General features: G+C 43.5%; 1 long non-coding RNA gene across 1 annotated transcript; it reads left to right on the forward strand.

Moving 5' to 3' along the window:
* The first annotated feature begins 1,898 nt into the window (after nt 1-1,898).
* Nucleotides 1,899-14,656, forward strand: LOC132208669 (uncharacterized). Its single transcript, XR_009444801.1, has 3 exons — nt 1,899-1,998; nt 3,119-3,250; nt 14,022-14,656. It is a non-coding gene; the product is annotated as an uncharacterized LOC132208669 (long non-coding RNA).
* Nucleotides 14,657-18,954: the final 4,298 nt, after the last annotated feature.

Consider the following 18,954-nt stretch of genomic DNA (forward strand, 5'->3'; position numbering starts at 1 on the left):
TTCCTCCCACTTCCTACAGATAAAGGGGGTGACCATGGGTACCCGCATGGGCCCAAGCTATGCCTGCCTCTTTGTAGGTTACGTGGAACAATCCCTCTTCCGTACCTGCACTGGCCTTAAATCCCACTTCTTTCTCCTTTACATTGACGATTGTATCAATGCCGCCTCCTGCTTCCAGGAAGAGCTCAAACAGTTCATCCACTTCACCAGCACCTTCCACCTCAACCTTAGGTTCACCTGGACCATCTCTAATACCTCTCTCTCCTTCCTTGGCCTCTCTATCTCCATCTTCGGCAACCACCTAGAAACCGATATCCATTTCAAGCTCACCAACTCCCACAGCTACAGAATGCACCTCCTCCCACCCACCTTCCTGCAAAAATGACATCCTCTATTCCCAATTCCACCACATCTGCTCCCAGGATGAGGCAATCCACCACTGTGCATCTCAGATGTCCTCATTTTTCAAGGACCACAACCACCCCTCTCAGTGATCGAGAACGCCCTCGACCATGTCTCAGGCATTTCCCGCAACTCATCCCTCACACCCCCTCTCCGCAATAACAACCATAACAGAATCCCCCTCGTCCTCACGTACCACCCCACCAACCTCCGATCCAACACACCATCCATCGACACTTCAGCCATCTGCAATCCAACCCCACCACAAAAGATATTTTTCCCTCCCCACCCTTATCTGCTTTCTGGAGGGACCACTCTCGCCATGACTCCATTGCCCGCTCCACACTCCCCTCCAGCCCCACTACACCCGGCACTTTTCCCTGCAAACGCAGGAAGAGCTACACGTGCACCTATACCTCCCCTGTCACCCCCATCCGAGACGCCACATCTGCTAATATGGTATACTGCATCTGCTGTTCCCGTTGTGGCACCCTCTACATCGGGAAACCAAGCGGAGGCTTGGGGACTGCTTTGCAGAACACCTATGCTTGCTTCACAGTCAACAACTGCACCTCCCAGTCGCAAAAGACTTCAAATCCCCCCCCTGTTCCTTAGACGACATGTCCATCCTGGGCCTCCTGCAGTGCCACAACCATTCCACCCGAAGGTTGTAGGAACATCAGCTTATATTCCGCTTGGGAAACCTGCAGCCCAATGGTATCAATGTGGACTTCACAAGCTTCAAAATCTCACCTTCCCCACCGCCTCCCAAAACCAGCCCAGCTCTTCCCCTCCCCCCACTGCATCCCAAAACCAGCCCAGATTGTCCCCACCTCACTAACCTGTTCTTCCTCTCACCTATTCCCTCCACGAACCTCAAGTCCCACCCCCATCTTCTACCTCCTAACCTCATCCCGCCCCTTGACCTGTCTGTCCTCCCTGGACTGACCTATCTCCTCCCTAACTCCCTACCTACCTTTACTGGCTCCATCCCCGCTCCTTTAACTTGTCTGTCTCCCCTCCATCTATCTTCTCCTCTATCCATCGTGTATCGACCTCCCCCACTCTCTCCATATTTACTTGAGCCTCCTTCCCCTCCCCCATTTCTGATGAAGGGTCTAGGCTCCGAACGTTGGCCTTCCTGCCCCTCTGATGCTGCTTGTCCTGCTGTGTTCATCCAGCTCCACACCTTGTTACCTCAGATCCTCCAACATCTGCAGTTCCTACTATCTCTGTTGGAGAAGCTCAGAGACCATGGGAACTACATTAAAACTGCCTGAAACACCAGCTCTTGTGCCCCTGAGATGCTGCTTATCCTGCTGTGTCCATCCAGCTCCACACTTTGTTTTGCTGGAAAAGCTCAGCCTGTCTGCAGCATCTGTGAAGGATCAGGCAGAGTTCAACGTTTCCGGTCCGGTGACCCGCCCCCAGAATTGTGGCCTCGTCCTCTGATTGGTTGGAGAACAAGCGCATCCGGTGCCTTCTTCCTGTTCCGCCTCTTGCTTACTATTGGTCGTTAGATGTCGTTCAGCCACGGAGCATGCGTACTGGGAGGGATATCCGGAATGAAATGGGCCTCTATGTAAGCCACAAGCGGTGAGTACGGGTTAAAGGGGAGGGCAGCTTTGGTGCTGTATTCCAGCAAGAGGGTTGCATGATTGCTCAGTTTAGGTCACAAGTCTCAAACAGGGGTCTTCTGGTGCTGCGTGTAGGTTGCAGCGAGCCTCAGGCTTCCTCCCTGAAACAGGCCTAGGCTGTCCTGTGAGAGGGAAAGTCCTGTCAGCTTTTACCCTGTCAAGCCACTTCAGAATGTGATTACAGCAATGAGAGGTGTTCTCAGTAAAGCAGAACTCCAGTGTGCACTCACTGGTTAGAGGTCTTTCCGCTATGTCCAGTGTTAGCACCATCGCTGAGTTTTTAAAAGTCATGTTTGGCTTGCATCTGAGAGTTGAACGGTGACGTCTGGACTGTGAGCAGCAGTTGTGCTAAAAAAAAATACAAAACCAGTTATTGATTTCTGAGGCCAGGTCTTTAAGTTAATTGCAGGTTGTTTCTTATTCAAAAATGATGTAGACATTTTTTTTGGCCATTAATAAGGTCAGCATCTAGGAACTGGTGCCAGCAAGTCTGGGAGGGAACATGGTCCAAACAGAAGGACTTTACAACAGGGGATTTCTGAGAAAAGGTATTTAGCTGCTGATGTGACAGGGTAAAAGTTTGACAATCCTCTGTCCATGTGAAACAATGCATCATGTAAACTGCTTATGTAATGTGGTCAGTTTTGTTTTTGATTTTTTAAAATTTATCCTGTGACTATCTTTGCTGTGAATGGGGCTGGTATCAAAAGCTAATGGTTTAAATCATTGCTGTGTACACTGAGGACTGTTTGCAATATGCTTGTCCTAGTGCCCGAGACTGATTGAAAAGTGTCCACATGCATGTCTTTGACGCTGAGCTGGCTGTTGGTGTGAAAGAGGCTCAGAGAAAGACCAGAGTGGAGGGAGAGAACTGAGCAGGGTGGGGCCGTGTGGTTTGGATATTGGGGTTATTCTTTGCCCATCACCCCACCACAAAATCCAGCCAATTGTTTCTCTTATTCTCCCTCTTCCCCAACTTTACCCACTTCTGTACCCCTAGCCGCAGTCCCACCCCTCAGGTCCCCCAGTATCAGCAAACATCCAAAGATATTTCTGACATACTATGTTGCTTTTCTCAGGGCATTCAACAACTTGAAAACTGGATTGAAAATGAGAGACAGAGCGGCCACTCCAGAAACTTTCAAAATCACGCTGCACCTTCTTGATCTGCTGCAATCCACGTGGTGAAGTAGCTCCCATGTTGCTGTTTGGTAAGGAGTTATAGGATTTTCATCCAGTGGTGATAAGGTTGTGCTGATATTTGTGTCAGTTGTAATCATTTTGTTCTTTTTCCACCTTTAACAGAATAGAAACATAGAAAATAGGAACAGGCGCAGGCCATTGTAGCTTTCGATCCTACTCCGCTATTCACTTTGATCATTGCTGATCATTCTACTCAGCCTCTTCCCACTTTAGAGCCAAACCCTTTGATCCCTTAAACCCTCACAACTATACATATGATCTTCTTCTTGGAAACATCCAGTGTTTGATCTTAACTGCTTTCTGTGGCAGCAAATTTCACAGGGTCACCAGTCTCTGTTTTTTTAAAAAGGTTTCCTCATTTCAGTCCTTAACAGCTTAGCCCATGCCCCTAAGCTCCGACTCCCTGGTCATTGACAACATCCTTCCTGTATTTACCTAGAATTTTATTGGTTTCTGTGAAATTTTTCCTCATTCTTCTAAACTCCAGTGAATTTCATCCTAACCAATCCATTCTGTCCTTATATGTCAGCCTTGCCATCCCAGGAATCAGTCTGATCAACTATTGTGAATAGCCTCCATAGCGAGAATATCCTTCCTCAGGTACGAATTCCAAATTTACACATACCACCCCAGGTGTGGTCTCACTAAGATACTGTACAACTTCAGCAAGACGTCCCTGCTCCTGTACTCGAATGCTGTCACTCTGAAGGTCAAAATACCATTTGCCTTCTTAGCTCCCTGCTGCACCAGCATGCTGACTGTCAGTGACTTGTGTTTTCCTAGTTTTGTAAATCAACTGGATAGTCTCGAACTTATCCACAGTATATTTCATCTGCCTTGCATTTTCGCCCCATTCACTCAACTTCAAGTCACACTGAAACATATTTGCATCCTCCTCACAGATCACTGTCCTGAACCTGCAAGCTTGCAGATATGACATTCAAGCTTTCTCATTTTAAATAACTAACAGATAGTGTGAATACCTGCGGTCCACCACTGACCCCTGCAGTACCACACTGGTCACTGGTTGGCATACAAGAAATGACTGTTTACTCTGACTGTTTCTGTGTGCCAACCTGTTCTGTATCCCTGTGAATACCCAATCTCTCATGCTTTAAATTTACATGCTAATCTCTTCTGTGGGACCTTTGAATGCCTTCTCAAAGCCCATATAAGCCACATCCAATGTCTTTTCAACTCTAAATGTTGCATTCTTGAAACATTCCAGCAGATTTATCCAGCATGATTTCCCTTTCGTAAATCCACACTGACTTTAATTCTGTGACTGTATTCCAGTGTTAGGCTACAGTCTCCGGTTCTCAGGCTTCTCCCAACATCCCTTCTAAAGCAAAGGCATAATATCAGCCACTCTCCCGTCATCTGGCACCCCACCCATATTTATAGATGATATGAATATTTCTGCAATTTCCTCCCTTATTTCCCACAATGTACTCAGATACACTAGATCAGGTACTGGAGATTTGTCCATCTTTATATTTTAAAAGACATCTAGCACTCCCACTCCTGCAATGTGAAATATTTTGAAAATATCAAGAAAATATTTCTGAGTTCTGTAGCCTCCTTCGTTCCAACTTGTCCATGCTGACCATCCCAAACTGAACAAGTCCCACTTGCTTGAGTTGGTTCCATATCCCTCTAAACCTTTCCTATTCATGTACCTGTCCAAATGTCTTTTAAATATTGGAACTGTACCTGCATCTACAACTTCCTTTGGCAGTTCATTCCACATAAAAACAACCTACTGTTTGAAACAGCTCCCCCTTGCTGCCCTTTAAATATTTCTCCTCTCCTGTTAAAAAATACCCTCCAGTTTTGGTCTCCCATATCTAAGGGAGAAGATCCTTGCTGTTCACATTATACCCCTCATGATTTTATAAACCTCTCCAAAGTCACTGCTCAACCTATTTTCCAGTGAAGCCCCAGTCTCTCCTCATAACCCGTACCCTCCAGTACTGGTAACCTATAGACTGTAAGTGTAGCATGAAGCCACCCAGAGTAGAAAGTTAATCCAGCCACGAGAAGCATCACCTAGTCTCCATCTCTCTGGCCCTTCGTCAAATAGGTTGGCAAAAGGAACTGTTCAGCTTCATAAATGGAGAGTGAATGATTCAGCTAGCTTTCTCCAGCCCCCTAGTCTTGAAATACCTCACCTGAATGAAAAGGGACCTTCCATTCACCTCATCTATACGCGTCATGATTTTATAAACATATAAGGCCACTCCTCCAATTCTTAGACTGCAGTGGAAAAATGTCTCAACCGATCAAGCCTCTCCTTACGACTTAAAACCTCCATTCCTGGCAACATTCTGAGAAATATTTTCTGAACCCTCCTCAGGTTGATGATATTCTTCTTTATAACAGGAGATCTGAAGTGGACGCATTACTCCAGAAGAGGCCTCACTGATGTTCTGCACAGCTTCAACATCACGTCCCACCTCCTATATTCAAAGGTCCCAGCAATGAAGGCAAGCAGGCTAAACACCGACTTAACCACCCTTTCGACATGTGACACCAACCTCAAAGAATTAAGGGCCTGAACCCTGAGGTCTCTCTGTTCGACAACACTAACCCTAAGGCCCTACGTTTAATTGTATAAGTCCTGTTCTTGTTTGTTTTACCAAAATGAAATAACTCGCCTTTATCCAAATTCAACACCACCAGCCATTCCTCAGCCTCTTAACCCTATAAATCAAGATCTCTTTGCAATCTTGGACAACCTACTTCGCTGTCCACTATCCTGCCTATTTTGGTGTCATCTGCAAATGTGCTAACCATGTCTGCACTATTCTCATCTAAATCACGTTTTTATACGACGCCAAACAAAATTGGGCAGAGCACTGACCCCTGTGGAACACCTCTGGTAACAGGCCTCCGGTCTGATAAACAACCCTCTACCACCAGTCCCTGTGTCCTGTCACTAAGCCATATTTATATCCAGTTGACAAGCTCCCCCCAAGTCCCATATGATCGAACTTTACTAATTAGTCCACCTTGTGGAACATTGTCAAAGGGTTTACTCTTGTCAATATAAACGACTTCCACCACTCTGCCCTCAATTAGCTTCTTTGTTACTTCTCCAAGAAAATCAATCAACTAATCATTCCGACCTCTCCAAAGACATAAATCCTACATTTCACTATTACCTTCAACTACATACCCAAAACAGAAGTCAGACTCTCAGCTCGATAGTTCCCAGGCTTCTCCTTACGTCCCTTAAACGAAGGCACAATTTTAGCCACTCTCCAGTCATCTGGCACCTCACCCGTAATTATAGATGATACAAATATTTCTGCAAGGGCGCCCCATGTTTTCTCTTTAACTTCCCACAACATGGTTTGATGCACTAGAGCAGGACCTGGAGGTTTAAAGTCAGAGTGTAATACAGCATGGAAACAGGCCCTTCGGCCCAAACTGGTCCGTGCTGACTATGGTGCCCACTCAACAAGTTCTAATTGCCTGCATTTGGTCCATATCCCCCTCCAAACGCTTTCCATCCATGAACGTGCCCAAATGATTTTTAATCGTTGTTTTCGTGCCTGTCTCAACCACTTTCTCTGGCAGCCCATTCCAAATATGCACCACTCTCTATGTGAAGAAGTTGCTCCTCACATCCTCCTTAAATCTGACCTCTCTCACCGTAAATCTGTACACTCTAGTTTTCCATTCCCCATCCCTGGGAAAAAGACTACATGCATTCTTCCTGTCTAAGCCCCTCATGATTTTATCCACCTCAGTGAGGTCACCGCTCATTCTCCTACATTCCAAGGAATAAAGCCCAATCCTGGCCAACCTCTCCTCGGAACTCAGGACTACTATTCCCAGCAATATCCTTTATAACTCCTCTTTGCACATTTTCCAGTTTAACTATGCCTATCCTGTAACAGGGTGACCAAAACTGTACACCACACTGCAAGTGTGGCCTCACCAATGACCTGTACATCTTTAATGTCCCAACTTCTATATGCCCTGCCTCGACCGAAGAAGGCCGACCTGCTAAATGCTTTGCTCACCACCCTGTCTACCTGTGATGCTGCTTTCAACCAACTATGTACTTGTACTCCTCATTGTCTCTGTCCCACAATACTCCTCAGAACTTACCATTCACTGTATGACTCTGACCTCGGTTGAACTTTCCAAAGGCCAACACCTCACGCTTAGCTGTATTGAATTTCATTTGGCAATCCTCAGCCAACTTCCCCATCTGATCACCATCCTGCTCTAATTTTTGATAACTTTCACTGCTATCAGTGATACCTCTTAATGTTGTATCATCCGCAAACTTACTAATCATGCCGTGCACATTCACATCCACATTGTTTATGTCAGTGAAAAATGACAAAGGTCCCAGTTCTGACCCCTGTGTCACACCATGAGCCACACGACTCCAGTCCAAGAGCCAACCTTCGGCCATCGTGCTCTGCTTCCTACCATCAATCCCATGAGTAGCTCTCCCTGGATCCCGCGCAACCGAACCTTCATGACTAGCCTGCTGTACGGGACCTTGTTAAAGCCCTTACTAAAGTCCACATGGACAGAATTCTCTGCCTTACTCTCATCAATCCTCTTGCTTACCTCTTTGAAAAGCATGAATAATTTGTCAGATATGATTCTTGTGCACAAAGCCATGCTGACTATCCCAAATCAGACCTTGAATATCCAAGCATTTGTGCATCCACTCCCTGAATATCATCTTCAATACCTTGTCTACCACTGGTTCACTGGCCTGTAGTTCCCTGACTGGTTTTTGCTACCTTTCTTAAACAATGAGACAACATTAGTCACCCTCCAGTCTTCCAGAATTTCAGCAGTGGCAAAAGATGAAGCAAAAATCTCTGCAATTTCTTCCCCAGCCTCCCGCAGTGTCCAAAGCTGGACTTCATCAGGTCCAGTGGATTTATCAACCTTAATGTGCTTTGAGGCTGTAAACACCTCCGCAATGGTCCAGAACATCCCCACTTGCTTCCCTTTTTATCCTTAGCATCCATGATTCTCTACTCAGTAAACACTGAGAACAAATTCATTAAAAATCTCCCCCATTTCTGTGAACTGTCTTCAAACCAAAATATTTCTATTCCTGGCTTGTCTAGCCTCCATTTCTTTCTCAACAGTAAAAACTGATGCAATATATTCCTTTAAGATCTCTCTTTCCTCCTGTGGCTCAACACAGAGTTGACCTTTTTCACCTTTTGGAGCCCTGCTTGCTCTCTCGGTGCTTTCTATCTCTTAATGCACTTGTAAAAACTCTATGAATTATTCTTAAGCTTATCTACCACGGAAGTTTCATGTTGCTTTTTTGCCGCCCTGATCTCCTGTTTAAGAATTCCCCTAACACTATTTACACTGTTCAAGATATTTATTTGAGCCAAGTTGTTTGCATCTAATAATTTATCATTTTTTATTCTTGACTAAAACCTGAGTATCTTTTTCACCCATTGTTCTCTAATCCTACCAACTTTACCTTTCACCCGAACAGGGACATAATGATTCTGAATTATCACACTTTTCAAAGCCTCCCACTTATCAGACATCCTTATACCTGCAGTCTACTCCTGATAACTTTTGAAAGTTACAAAAACAGAAGTTGCTGGAAAAGCTTAGCAGGGCTGCCAGCATCTGTGCGCAAAAATCAGAGTTAACATTTCGGGTCCGTTGATCCTTCCTCAAACTTTTGAAAGTTCTTATCTTATACCATTAAAAATTGCCTTCCTCCAATTGAAAACTTTTAATTTTTCTGAAAGACATATCCTTTTCCACAACTGTTGTAAAACTGATAGAATTACTATCACAAGGTTCAAAGTTTCTCTGTTCTGTCACTTCAGTCACTTGCTATGCCTTATTAACCAAGAAAAGCTTTTTATTTTCAGAGGAACATTGATTTATTGGGAAAGAAAATTTTCTTGAACACAATTCACAAATTACTCACCATCCAAACCTTTAACACTCTGTCAGTCTGGGTAAATGTTTGGAAAATGAAGATGACCAACTATTGTAATCTTATTATTCTCACACCTATCTGAGATCTCTCTGCACATTTGTTCCTCAACTTCCTTCTGACTATTAGGAAGCCTATGGTACAATCCCATTAGATGATTTTTCCTTCTTATTTCTAATTTCAACATATGTTTTCATTGGATGGTGTTTCTAAAATATCTCTTCTGGTGATAGCAGCAATGTTTTTCTTATTAATAAAAGCTACTCCCTCACCTGTTTTGCCCCCCTTTCGATCTTTTCTTTGAAATCTGGAACATTATTTCAGGCAAAATATCTTGCAGGATGTGGATGAAGTGGAAAAATTCTTCCTCCCAAAATGAATGGAGCACAACATTCGTTAAATGGAATTCTGAAGTGCAGAAGAATTTAAATTAAGAAATTGAGTTTCAGAGTTAGTGTGCAGATATAGAATGTTATCAGAGGGTCACACAGCATGGAAACAGGCCCATCGATACAACTAGTTCATGCCGACCATGTTCCCAAACTAAACTAGTCCCATCTTCCTGCGTTTGGCCGATATTCGCTCTAAACCGTTCAAATTCATGTACTTACCTGAATGTTTTTTAAAAATTGTAATTGTACCCACATCCACCACTTCCTCTGGCAGTTCATCCCACACACTGAGCACTCTGTGTAAAACAAAAAGTTGTCCATCATGTCCTTTTTAAATCTTTCTCCCCTCATCTTAAAAAAAAAATGCCCCTGGTTTTGAAACTCCCCAACTGAGGGAAAAGACCTTTGCTATTCCTTATCTGTGTGTCTCATTATATTATTAACCTACATAAGGCCATCTCTCAACCCCTTACCTTCCAGTGAACGAAGTCCCAGCCTATCCAGCGTATTTTTATAACTCAAACCCTCCATTCCCAGCAATATCCTGGTAATTTTGTCCAAACCCACTCCAGTTTAATAATAATCTTCCCATAACAGGACAACCAGAGCAGCACACAGCCTGAGAGAAGAGGACTAGCCAACATCACTTCCCAACTCCTGTACTCAAAGGCCTGAGCAATGAAGACAAGTGTGCTAAATGCCTTCCTAACCACCCTGTCTACCTGTGATGCAAATTTCAAAGAATGATGTACCTGAAACCCGCGGTTATTTCTGTTCTGCAACACTACCCAGAGCCCAACCATTAATTGTGTAAGTCCTGCCCTTGTGAAGTATTGCGTTGTGGTAAAACAAACATTTATCCAAATAACATTCAATCTGCCATTCCTCAGCCCATTGCCCCAATTGATTAAGATCTCTCTGAAATCCAGAAAGCCACGAGGCCATCTCCCTTATTATGACAACAAGTAATCATCAATGAAAAGATGCTCACTTCATTTGTACAAGGAAGGGGTCAAACCAAATCTCGAATACTGTCTGCAGGTTTTGGTCTTCTGTTCGTTTATTCAAAGTGGCTCAGAGAAGGTTTGCAAGATTGAAACCTGGAATAATTGGGTTGTCTGAGGAAGATGGATTGGGCAGGAAAGAGGGAAAAGGATTTGTCAGGAGTTGCTGATTAAAACAGGAAACTGATGTGAGCCAGGTTATAGGGTGTAGTGAAGTAGAGTCTGTTTGGGTTGAGCTGAAAAACACCAATGGACAGAAAATAACCTTAGTGCTGCATATGGATCCCAAGCTGCAGTAATATTGGGGAAGGCATTAGGGTGGATTTGAGAGATATAAGGCATCAAGGTATGGCTTTAATTACAGGTGACTGCAACCTACTTAAATTGCCCAAATCACACTGTAGCAGTATAGTCGAGGAGGAATCCTGTGTCGATATGGTACAATTTTATGAATCAACATGTTGAAGAAGCAGATGGGTATTGTATAATGAGGATGGAATAATTGACAATCCAGTTGAGTATGGGCCCTTAAGGATGAGTGACCACAATAGGATAGAATTCTTCACAAAGCTGGAGAGTGATATTGTTGTTTCTGAGACTTGGTCCTGTAATTAAATGAAAGGAGATAAAATGGTATGAGGCACGAGCTAGTTGTGATAAATGGTGAATCAGTGTTTGAATGGATGATGGGAAATGGGTAATGGCAAACATTGAAAGAGGACGTGGACAAGCTGGGGAAGTTATTCATCGCAGCCTGGCATAAGAACAAAATGGGAAACATGATCAAACCACAGCACAGAAAGGGAAATGAACCGGTATTAAATTTAAGGAAGCAGCATACACAATTAGGCCAATAAAACAACTGACAACATGATTGGGAGCAGTTTAGATTTCTGCAAAGGGAAACAAAGGGATTTAGTCAGAGTGAGAAAACAGAACATGAGTGCATGCTGCAGGGACAGTACAAACCAATAGAATTTTGTTTTATATTCATTCAAAGGATGTGGACTTTTCTGGCTTGGCCAGAATTTATTGCCCATCTGTGATTGCCCAGAGGGCTATCAAGTGTCAACTGCATTGCTGTATGGCTGGAGTCACACACAGACCAAACCAGGTGAAGGATAACAGTTCCTTTCCCTGAAGGGTATCCGTGAGCCAGATGGGTTTTTCCTGACGATCAACAACGGTTTCATGATCATCATTAAACTCTTAGTTGAAGATTGGTAGTGAAAGACTGTCAAGAGGAATATAGGGTCTCCTTACGAGCAGAAACAAGGAATTTATAATGCGGTACAAAGTGAAGACAAACCAATTAGATATGTCTGAGGTTTTCAAAAAGGAGGATACAAATAACCCCCCCAAATTAAGGGGATCACAGGGTCTAATGGGAAGGTGGAATCAGTATTAGTAGGAAAATGATATTGGGACAACTAATGGGATAACAGGCAGATAAATCCCCAGACACTGATAACCTTCATCTTAAAGTACCTTAGGAAGTGGCTGTAGAAATAGCAGATTCACAAGTGGTTTTCCTCCAAATTCTATAGACTCAGTTTTTATGGATTGGAGGATCGCTACTGTAACCCCAATATGTAAGAAGGGAGTCAGAAAGAAAACAGGGAATTTGCATAAAGTTGTTGGTTGGAAAAATATCTTAGGTTCAGCTATAAAAGATGGAATGACAGAGTACTTGCAAGATAGTGTCAAGATCAGACAGAGTCAGCAGAACCTTTTTCCGTGCTGTAGACTCTGTGGTGGGTGTGAATTCCCTCCACGCCACTCACCATCCTGACTGGGAAATGTGTTGTTGTACCTTCAGTATTGCTGGGTCAAAATCCTGAATTCTCTCCCTAACAGCATTGTGCGTCCACCTACCGCTCATGGACTACAGTGGTTCATGGAGACAGATCACTGCCAACTTTTTAATGACAATTAAACACAGCGAGCAATGCCCACAGGATTTTTTTTTGGAAAAAGACTATCAAGGCCAAGTGGGAATGTGGAATTGAATCCTAAATAGATCAACTTTGACCTTTTTGAGGCTCGAGAGGCAGAATGGATAACTGCTAATTTGTGTGTTCTCTACTCCTATTAAAATGCATCATCTCACCAGGAATGATGTATTCCCTGTAATTTAGAAGGATGACAGCTGATGTGATTAAAACTTTTCAAATGTTAATTGAAGCTGGCCGGGGTGTAGAAAGGAACTAATCCACTGGGTGAGTGTAGTGGGAGCTCAAACACCCTCCTCACCCACAGTAATCAGACACGACCTGAGCTGCTTTGTCCTGCGGTTTATTCAAACGTAGGAATGAGGAACAAGTGTGGGTCACTCGGCCCCTCGAGCCTGCTCTGCGACTCAATAAAATCACTGATCTAATTTCAACCTCGGTTCTATGTACCTGCATATCTCAGAATATCTTTCATTGTCTTGGTCAGCAAGAATCTGTCTTTGCCTTTTAAAAAAAAAAGATGCTGCCTCCACTGCCTTTTGACGAAGGGAGTCACAAAGATTCTCAGCCCTCTGAGAGAAAAGAAATGTTCCTCACTATTTCAAATGGACTCACCCTTACCTTCAAACAATGACCCTCAGTTCTAGATCCTTCCACAAGAGGGACCATGTTTTCACCATGCATCTGGTCAGGTCCCCTCAGGATCTTTCATGTTTCAATTTAGTCTCCTCTTTCTTTTCTAAACTCCAGACAATACAGGCCGAGCCTGTATTTTCCTCTAGATGTCCCTTTAAGGCAATCCACTCATTCCAGGTATTAGTCCATTGAATCGGCCAGGAAATGTTTCATAACAACCTTCTTTAAGTCGGGTGACCAGAACTGAACACAGTACTCCAAATACAAATCCCACCAGTGCAAAAGGGGAATTAATTATCGAAAGGATAATTCCCACCTGATGAATTCCCACCTGCTTGCAGGAATGCATTTTCAGCAAGCTTCGGTCATTTACACGTATCCAGTTACAGACTGACACAGGTTATGGTCAGATAGTTGTACGGTTTGTGTTGTTACACCGACAGCATTGTTGTGGTCTCACTCAAACCTCCCACTCTGCTGGCTCTGCACAAATAATGATTGGCTCTGCAGCCAGTTCCCACAGCCTGATTTATCCTGTACTTTTCATCTTCTGTCCATTCAAAGATCCAAGTGGAAGAGCTCTGCAGGACTGACAACATCTGTGAAGGAAAGAACAGAGTTAATGTTTTGAGTTCGGTGACCCTTCCTCTGAACTTGAGAAAGGATCATCAGACCTGAAACATTAACCTGTTTTTTCATTCACAGATGTTGCCAGATCTGCTGAGCTTTACCAGCAAATTACTTTTCATTTCTGATTTACAGCATCTGCAGTTTTTACTGATCCAGGTGACAATCTAGCAGCTTTCATTCTACTTTTAACTATTGTAAATTTATTTTTCCAGGGAATTGGAAAGGAACATTTACTGACAGGCTGCTCAACTCAAACACTGGATCAAGAACTGCCAGGAACACTTAATTCCCAGGAGCTTTGAATATGGAAGGAACAAGTGTCATTCACAGTGAAGAGAAACCATACACGTGGTCTGTGTGGACAAGCCTTCAGTCAATTGTCTGGCCTGTCAGTACGTAAATGCAGTCAAAACTGGGTGACAACCATAACATCAAACAGCTCTTGCTTTATAATATCATGGTCATGGATCTCAGTTTGAGTTAAGCAAGGGCCACTCATCTCCTGTCCTCCCTACATTCTAAGTGCAAACATGGACCAAACAGCTGAATTCCAAATGTGAGAGGGACTATCCACTATCTTAAGGCTCCATTTGACAGAGCATTGTATGAAGGAATCATGACAAAGCGAAGTTCAATAAGAACCAGAGAATATTATTCTTCCTTGTATAGCTGGTTTTTGAAAAGATTGCATCTTCAGACCTCAGTAAATCAAAACAAGGTGTATTTATTCAAACTAGTACCACATACATGTGGAAGAGGTCTGTAAGTTTAGCTTGGAGACACTACAACTTTTACAGCTCAAAACAGCAATATGAAGGCATTTTCATGTAAGAATGGTTGCATATGACATTGATGTAAAATAAATGTATATGTCACTTACTTACTACAAAAAAAGGATGCTGTTCAGTTTCTGAAAAAGTTCTGAGTCCTCTAATTTCAACAGGACTTCCACTTCCATACTATCTTCAGAGCTTCTCTATCCGACCGTCAGCTCACAGCTGGGCGAGTAACACTTACGTGACTATCTTAAGCTATACAGATAGTTTCTGAGCCCTAAGTAACTGTTGATGGTTCACTGTTATGGACCTGCAGTTAAACTGTCGGAGCAACAATAACTCTGACCTGATATGGTTGTATTTGACAGTTACCTTGTGCTGCACTGCTGGGACAAGTTTATTTTCTACTTGTTCTGTGTTTTAAAGTTCTGCTCCTTTTCCTTCTCTGTTTCCAATGTACATTCTCTTACCCTCCTTACCCTACTTCACCCTGGTTTGATAATACTGAATACAGAAGAAGAGGCTTATGATTGTAGGATGGCAATCGTCTCAGCTGCAGGAGTTCCTCAGGATCAGGTTCTAGTCCCAACCACCTTCAGCTGTTTCATCAATGACCTTCCCTGCGCCATAAGGTCAGAAGTGGGAATGTTTGCTGATGCTTGCACAATACTTTAGCACCGTTTGTGGCTCCTTGGATACCGAAGCAGTAGATATCTAAATGCAGTGAGCCTGGACAACATTGAAGTGACCCTGCCATGTGACAAAGAACATTTGCACCAACAAGTACCAACAAATAATGACCAAATCTGAGAAATGAGAATCTAACCACAGCCAAGTGACATTCGCTGGGTGTATCTTTATGGAATTCCCCATTATCATCATCCTGGGGGCGAATATTGATGAGAAGCTGAATTGGAGCTATCAGCTGAATAATGTGCATACAAAATATATCAAACCCTCTCAACCGCCTGATCTTCCTATCTAACCACATTCAGGGATTTGTGAATGTTCATTCCAAGGTCTGTTTGTCCCTCTCCACCACTCACTATTCTTCACTTTCATAGTTCAGTCTCCCTAAATTCATTATCACTCACTCCTGTGGATTCAATTCCTTTCACCATTTTATCTTTCCACTTGATTGATAACTCCCTGCAGTCCACGGTTTTCTTCATCATGGTCAACTACATGATTATTTATTCTAAATTATGGGTTCTACAACTAGGATTTAATGATGGTTATACATCAGAAAGCAGTGGAACTCCACTGGATTAAAAACTGAAAGGACTGCAATTGCTGTAAATCAGAAACAAATAAAAAACAGAAATTACTGGAAAAGGTCAGTAGAACTGGCAGCATCTGGGGAGAGAAAACAGAGATAACCTTTCAGGTCGAGTAACCCTCAGAATTCCACTGGAAACAGGTGTCCAGATATGGTTCCTTCTTCGGTGGGGATTCGCAGCAGCTATAACAGCAGAGTATAACTATATGTGAATTTGTGGGTGGCTCCGGAGTTTATTTTACTGAATGATCCCTTCCCACACGTGGGACTGGTGAACAACCTCTCCCCAGTACACCTGAGTAAATCAGTTTCCACCTCAGTGGGGAATTGAATCCTTCCCTCAGTCTGCACAGTTCCCTGGTTTCTCTGTGCTGTGGGTGTCCTTGTCTCTGTCCAGATTGGACGATCAGGTGAACTTGAGTCAATGCAGAGAGAACGCCCATTTTCCCTGTTGTGAATGTGTTTTTATTCTTCCTTATTCTCCTGTTGGACGTGGGTATTGCTGGTCAGGACAGCATTTGTTGTTCATCCCTAATTTACCTTGAACTGATGTCAGAGGGCAGTTAGGGGTCAACCATGTTGTTGTGGGCCTCAAGTCATTTGTATGCCAGACCAGGCAAGGACTTCCCTTCCAAAGTGACATGAATGAATAGGATTTCAGGAAATTAAAGTCACGGCCTCTATTCCTGAAATTCAGGTTTACTTTCCAGATTTTATTCATTGAATTCAAACTCCAGCAACTGCTGTGTCTCAGTCCCCAAGGATTATCACCACTGCACTGCTGTCTCTCCGCTGTATTGCCTTACTGTAGAGGATAACTTTCACTGTTCAGATCATCCCAGAGTGACAGAGAACAGGAGAAGGCCATTTGGACCATCACACGAGTGTTGGTTCCTGTTGAGAAAGGGATTGAGTGAAAGGAAAAAGTACCAGCTGGTGCATGTTTGTCACATTTACAGTGTGTGTCCATGTCAGGATAAATGCGTTTTAAATGTAGATTGAAGTGGTTACTGACAGCAAGAAGCTGAAGCAGAGACAATGTGAGCAAAATTAACTTAGCTGCTAACAAACATCAATTTGTTAGCGTAAGCAGCAGAGAATGGTTTCAATCCAGTGACCATCTGGGTAATGGGCCCAGCATGCTCCCTCTACACCACCCCCCGCCCCCACACGTGCACACAAATGTATGACTAACAGGCACACAATGTCAAAGGGGCCAAGCAGACCAGCAACCCACACAGGTGGGCAGACGCATGATTTGACTGAACTTTTGGTAAACGCTAAACCAACAGTTACTTCCCTCATTCCAAAGAAGGGTCACTGAACTGGGAACATTAACCCTGCTTTCTCTCCGCAGATGCCATCAGACTTACTGAGTTTCACCAGCAAATTCTGTCTTTGTTATATTTCTCATTGTTATTTATCTGTGGGTGATAACTTTCCCTGGATTGTGAACAATGACATTCAAATTCATCTGAAGGCTATCATCGTTCCCCACTCTCTTGATCATCCTTTTCTCACCCTTCTGCCTTCCATTGTCACACCCCACAGCTGGTAGGTTTTTTCACTTCCTCTCCATAATGGTGTCAAACACATGAAAATTCAACTGGTTCCGATGAAAAGGTCGTGGATATGAAATAAAAATCAAATTTTAAAAGACACAGAGATAGACATACAAAGAGTGAGTTTAACAGGCAGGGGGAGTCTCACAGCGGATGGGAGAGCAATCTCTAATATGGTTGATAATTGAGACATTTCCCTGGGACAGTTCAAGATCCAACAAAAGAAGTTCGTCTTTTTACAAATTCTGTTTTGACCAATATTGCTCTGTGATATTTCCCACAGCCCACTGACCCAATAATCCCTGCTCCGTGTCAATAAAAGCATCTCTGGGTGAGGTTCAAGCTCACAGCCTCGGCATTTTACGCACCTCTGTACCACCATAGAAGGACCACACACTCACCGATTGTGTAACAGGAACTACAGAGTAGCCCTGTGCGCTCATTGCCATCCCCCATTTCCCGTTGTATCTTTGCGGCTGGGCTACTGAGGCTCTGATTCCAGGCCTGGGAACTCGGATTATCTGGTCTTCTGCAGCAGTACCTTGTGTGAGGGAATTTTGGTGAGGCTGCCGATGTTAAACAGACAACAATAGAAGGACACAGTACGCCCTCACACACTGGCCACACTATCATACATCAAGAATATATTGGAAGTGACGACAAGACCCCTCAAACCACTCAGAATCATGGTGGCCGACATGCCCACAGCCACTCAATGACAATCACTTAAAAGAATTAAAGATCCCATTCCCACAACATGCAGAACCAATGTGGTTTACAAAATACCGTGCAATGACGACTGTAAACATTACATCGGACAGACAGGAATGAAACTAGACACTGGAATTCAAAAACTTCAACTAGCAGCAAAACGGAATGACAAACTCTCCTTAATATCGAGACACTCAGACAATGAAGGCCATCAGTTCAACTGGGACAAGGTAACCATAGTAGCCCAAGCCAAACATAGACATGCACAGGAATTCCTAGAGGCATCGTTCTCCAGCCGTCATGCAATCAGCAAACATAAAGAATTGGACCCCTATACAAACCCACACAGATCAAAACCAGAAATGACACTACGCACAATAACGGAGCAAACAGTATAAATTCCAAGCAGAGGAGAAAAACATTGCTTCAACGGAGGGTCTCCTGATGATGTCACTTAGCATGGTGATGAAACATCTGAGCAAGAACAAGCCAGCTCGGCAAACAAGTCAACAACTCACCCTCAAACTGAGCTATAGATCTTTGCCAAAACTTTGAGCCGAGCTCAATGTGAGAGCTGAAGACCAGTTTTCCTGTTTACCGTGGTAAACAGATCACTCCGGATCAATCAGCCACATTGACTATCATTTGTGTGTTTCCCTTTCCATGTCTCACCTTGGTTCAGCTTTCTGAAGGGTTCCATGCATTTTTCATTTTGCACATTTTACTGCGGAGAGTTTTGCAGCCTCGTTTCAAGACCATTGAGTTTACAAACAGAAAGAGACCATTCAGACCATCACCTCTGCTCTACCATTCAATG

The sequence above is a fragment of the Stegostoma tigrinum genome, unplaced genomic scaffold (genome assembly GCF_030684315.1).
Source record: "Stegostoma tigrinum isolate sSteTig4 unplaced genomic scaffold, sSteTig4.hap1 scaffold_50, whole genome shotgun sequence".
Taxonomy (NCBI): Eukaryota; Metazoa; Chordata; class Chondrichthyes; order Orectolobiformes; family Stegostomatidae; genus Stegostoma; species Stegostoma tigrinum.